The sequence below is a fragment of the Opisthorchis viverrini genome, assembly GCF_000715545.1.
Source record: "Opisthorchis viverrini unplaced genomic scaffold opera_v5_64, whole genome shotgun sequence".
Taxonomy (NCBI): Eukaryota; Metazoa; Platyhelminthes; class Trematoda; order Opisthorchiida; family Opisthorchiidae; genus Opisthorchis; species Opisthorchis viverrini.
The window spans coordinates 712,770-718,441 of NW_008751720.1; positions in this window are offsets into that span (position 1 = coordinate 712,770).

Genomic DNA, 5,672 nt, shown 5'->3' on the forward strand with positions numbered 1-5,672 from the left:
TGACCCCCATAGCCCTCGAATGCCGAGGAATTAAGAACCTGAGGATTGAGAGGGAGCACTGGTGGATTGAAAAAGCCCGACAGATGGTGGGAGACTTTGTTACAGGAAACAGTCACACGCTGTCCTAGGTAATCCGACCAACCGGTCCGAAAGTGGTTGTTGGTAGGCCGATTTCCGACAAAGATGGGACCTCAATTTACTTGCAGGAACGTCGTCTTGAGCGGTGGGCTGGACACTTTGAAGAACAGTTCAGCTGTCCCCCATCAAGCCTCTGAAAGAACCAAATGACCCCAAGTGGAACGTGGATACAAGTTCACCATCGACAACGGAAGTTTAGCGTGCAACATCTGCTTCTGTGCAACAATGCACCTGGTCCAGATGTTTGTATTACTCACTCCTCAAAGAAGGTGGCGAGTCCCTACCCTGACGAATTTACTCTAAATTATATGGGGTGAGGAAAGAACACTGACAGAATGGAGCGATTTGATGGTGATCCCTACTTTCAAAAAGATTGCAAGGATGTTGCCGAAAACGATTGGGGCATCAGTCCAGTGACCGCAGCTCCCAAGGTGCCCTCCTGTATCATCTTACCACAGTTGATAGACCATCGGGGAGCCAGATTCGAGGAAAGAATACTGACAGAATGGAGCGATTTGATGATGATCCCTAATTTCAAAAACATTGAAAGGACGTTGCCGAAAACGATTGGGGCAACAGTCTAGTGACCGCAATTCCCAAGGTGCTCTCTTGTATTATCTTACCACAGTTGATAGACCATCGGGGAGCCAGATTCGCCAGAATCAAGCTGGGTTTCGCTCCGACTGGGGTTGAATCGATCATCATTTCACCTTCAGACAAGAATGGAACTACCCCACTCATCCTGACGACTAGGAATGATCGTCACTTTCAATCGCAAATCTGCTTTTGACCCCGTTGATCATCAGAAACTGTGGCAGTGTCTGGCGATGGTGTTCGTGCTAAACTCTTGTCTCTTATGAAGACTCCATATGTTTCTTTCCAAGGACGCGTACGTGTCTATGGCAAATTCTCTCTTGAATTCACTACACCAGGTGCTGTCAGGCTGGGGTATCCTCTGTTACCCTCTCTTTAGTTTTATTATCGACTCGCCTTTACCTGCCTGTAACACCCGGGCTACAGAGATACTCCCGCTATCAAAAATGGTCATCTTGTTTTTTTCGAACATGTATGGGGAATCAGTGAGATTTGAGATCATATAGCTCTAGGATATTCTAATCTGCTGCCTATTATTGTGGGTATTTTGCAAATATCGCACGTAAATAACAGAAACCATACAAAGCGGGACCAAATACAGGATCTGGGTGCTGGATCAAGTGAACAAGACCACAAGCTCACGCTTCAGACACTTACCACCAAACGCCAGGAGCATCTCATAAACCTCGGGGCTGACGCGGCAGTGAGGAAGATCGTCAGGCCTGGTGTGAAGGACAAGATAAGCTACATATCATATACCAAACGAAGTCCAGTAAAACCTCCCACATGCCGCTGATTTTGTGACGAACATTCGTGGCAAAGCTTCAAGTACACCAAGCTCAATCGAAAGACCCACAAAGAATGCTGCAGACGGAACATCGAGGCCCAAATCTGACAGAATGCACAAATGGGTTGTGATACTTTCACGAAAGATTCACCTGGTTAATTGAAATTCGGTAGGAATGGTAGGCTAGTTCCAACTTAGTACAAATCCTGACCTCACTCCGATCTTGATGCAAACGTGGAATGTGCTCGGGAGGCCAACAGCTGAACTCAGAAAGTGTAATGTTAGTAATGCAGCCGATGGAAGGCTGACTGGCAGGTTGGGCTATTCGCTGAGGTCCAGTTCAGTGGCGCTTGCTACGCCACCAACCACTCAAGCCTACGTCTCTGATCTAGATGGATGATCTAGATGATCTAGATTCCAAGGAGGGTATGGTGGTTGAATAGATAAGATCGTGGACCACCATTTCAACAAACCAAATTCGAACAATACGTGGGCGCCTTCAAGACGGCTACCGCCGCCGGTTCTGATACTTTATAAATGTGCTGTTTCATTCATAAAGATCACCAGCATGACGGCATAACATGAAGATGCACATAAAAGCTGAGATGAAAATTTAAATGATCTGTTGGTTTGTGAAATACTATGCGTACGCGGCAACACATTGCACGCAGCTTGATTCCGGTTACAGATGTGGGCGCATCGTGCGAATAACCACAAGAATGCGACTCGAAAACAGAAAACACCTAATAATATTAATATTATCAATAATAATAATCGTTCAGCCGTGACACCTTTTGATGCCTAGCTGCCATTTCATCCGAAGGAAGCACAGCACGAGGGCTTGGAAAACCCCAAGTTGCCCAAGTCTAGACAGGAGCAGTTGAGATGTTGAGGGTGGGTTTCAACCACGGTCCTTCCGGTCAGCAAATGTGCACTTTGACGGTTGAGCCAGCTCGAAAACCCAAGAGTTCAGCAGTCACGAGGAGCACCAGAAAACCATGCCCCAACTCTGAAACCGAGGGCAAATACAGACCTACCTCGAATAGATCATAGATCTACACCTTTGCTGTAGTAGTATGTGCATCTCTCATGGGTCAAATCCAAACCGCTGTCGGATGAACAGTACACTCAAGATGGTATCCTGAGGTAGGTCACCTGGAATAAACAAGTATCACGCCGAGTGGACGAAGGTGTGATGGTCGGCTACGGATTACGGACCTGATTGGTCTGCATATGGACTGATGCATACGCCAGTAAGAGGAGCAGGAGAGACAGGCCTTATCATCTTCGTAACATGTCATAACAGAAGACATAGGCGGAGTTAAGGCAGTGCGACATGTCAGTGGATAATCAGAGTGACTGCACCACAACCCCCATGTCTGATTTTTACCTCGTATTTGAATCGGGCATCTTGAGACCAGCCATAAGAGCATCAGCAGCAGGAAGATTGTTCCGGTCAGATGGCGCGAGCCAATACCACGAAAGCTGGTGGGAGACAATTTCCCCACAGCTTGATAACTTTGCAATGGTGCCTTCCAGTTGGTCATTCACAGTTGCGAGTGAAACACGGACAAAGCTCTCTTCCCAAGCCGAATCTAAGTGTTCTCCAGGCGTAAATTAAATCGTCGTGATAACAACAGTAATCTGGGGAAAACATTTTCAGTTTAAGTGGACGAAGTTTACAACTCAATCCGCGAATATCTAAAACGGACCTGGGTGCATAATGTTGTTCTTCCTGTAGTCCTAAGTATAACCAATGTAGGCTGGCCGTATTCTAGAGCTACAGTCAGCTGGGGCGTAAGCAGACACAATAAACAGGATCCGATGGACCTCACTTCCTCTAGGTTCCCTCACAGACGTTGCCAAACGAACCGTACAGAGGCGACTATCAACGGGTATCGAATCAAGTAGAGACGCTTCCGCTCTGTTGCTCAATACAATACTCATGCCAGCATGTACAGCTGAAGCAACCTCTGTGCCACCGGAGGTGCACAGTCGGAACAGCAGTCTGTTCGATCACAGTACTTGAGTCCTGCATTCTTGTTTCCGACAGACAACATACATCAATGCAGATTCGTACCAGCAAAAGCAACCTGTTGTCCTGCTTGCTTCAGTGTGCGAGCAACCAAGGCGGCTAAGTAGACAGGTTTTCGGAGTTTGTGGTTGTTATTGAATTCGGAATTACACTAGGTGCAGCTGAGTGTGATCCACGGCGAGAAAAACGGTTTTAGTGCTGGGACCTGCATGGAGAGTATTCAAATTTAGGTGAGACATGGTGGAATAGGGAAAGCGTGAAAGTGTGAGAATGGAAGCGTCAGCACTAGCATGTTTTCGCTTATACAGCCTGCTTAACGCAGGCTGTATAACTCGGCGAAAACATTCCGGGAATATCGACAGTGGGACGCAGCATTGGAAAGCGGTGCTCGGCAGATGCCGGATCATGATTGGCTGTTACGTACAGACTTTTGACCAATCAGAGCTCGCCTTAATGCTGAACTGGCAAGTAGTCCGTATTTCGGTCAACCGCGTGCCGGATAGGTCTCTTGGTCGTAGCAACGCCTAACTTGAACAGCAAACGGTTTAAGCATGGAAGATCCCTCACAGAGCAGTGGGCAAAATGTTATCATTGTTATGGTGACAGAAACTGGGGGTCTTACCAATTTGGAGAAGTACGATAGTGGTTGATAATTGACCAACATCTCACATAGTTATGACGCTCTCCGAGGAAGATACTGGTGTCCATAGCTTCACATTAGTTGCATCCGCCAAGCAGCACGATTGAAAAAATAACCCGGATTTGGGACTGGACCATGAAATGCTCCAATACTGAGAGTTAGCCACATAGATGGCTTTGCTAAGGTTCTTTGAAGTAGCCCGACAGTAGCCCTCCACGGCCACAGTGGCGAGTACCGTAGGACCAAAGCCTGCAGAATGGCCGCTGGTGTGGCGCTTTGCCAAACGCCGAAATAAAGCACATCAAAATGTTTTATTGTCGACTGCATCATCCCAGCAATAGATTTTTGATACGCAAGAGATGTCTTCGGAGTCCAAGTTCGGCTGAAGATATTAAACAAGACTCTTGAAGGTGTCCTTGGGGATCCGCTTTCACAAATAACGATGACAACAATAATAATCATAGCATTAACGATTCAACTGTAACACCCTTTCGGTGCCTAGCTGTCATGCAACCCATGGGAAGCACGATGGCTGAGATACTGCCGGGTTGCTCGAACCTAGACAGGAGCAGTCGACATATCGGAGGGAGGTGTGAACCACGGACCTTTCGTAGTAGGCAGGTTTGAAGCGTTGAGAAAGTGCCACTAGGTGTTGCGAAACCCTTGGTACTTTTAAGCAGTATCGAGTTGGGGAATTTTATGGAGTTGAAGGAAGAGTTCGGTGAAGAGGCTACAGCAGGGAGCCAGATAGGTGGTCATAAGGATGACATCCTTGGAGAGGGGTGGTCAGGAGATACGGAAATCACATTGCTAAAAGGGGTTGAAAAGCGACGGGAGAGGAAAGTCACGGTGTGGTTGATTTAAGTATGATTTAGTTACGTATTTTCTCAGCTTAGTTCCAGGTCTGAACATTTTTAGAGAGCGCTCCGTCAAGACAACCATGAAAGGTGAACAACGTGTATCATTGCAAAAAAGGTCGAAAATACGTAAAGTACGTCGTCCATGAAACGCATCCGGCGAAAACACTGGGAATTTTGACACCGGGACGCAGCATTGGAAAGCGGTGTTCGGCACATGCCGGATCATGATTGGCTGTTACGTGCAGACTTTCGACCAATCAGAGCTCGCCCTGATGCTGAACTGGCGAGTAGTCCGTATTTCGGTCAACCGCGTGCTGGATAGGTCTCTTGGTCATAGCAACGCCTAAGTTGGGCGGCAAACGGTTTAAGTATGGAAGTCCGCCTGAAGTTTGTTGACGAACTCAGTTAGCATGCCTCCGTGTTTGGGTGCGAAAACGGTTTAAGGAAGTCCGCCTGAAGTTTGTTGACGAACTCAGTTAGCATGCCTCCGTGTTTGGGTGCGAAAACTGTGCGGAGTCTATGCATGCCTAGTGCACTAATGGAAGGAGATCGAGACATTAAGCAAGCGTCAAAGCTTCTGTATTCGTTTCGTGGTAATAAAAAGGCACCATTATCCGC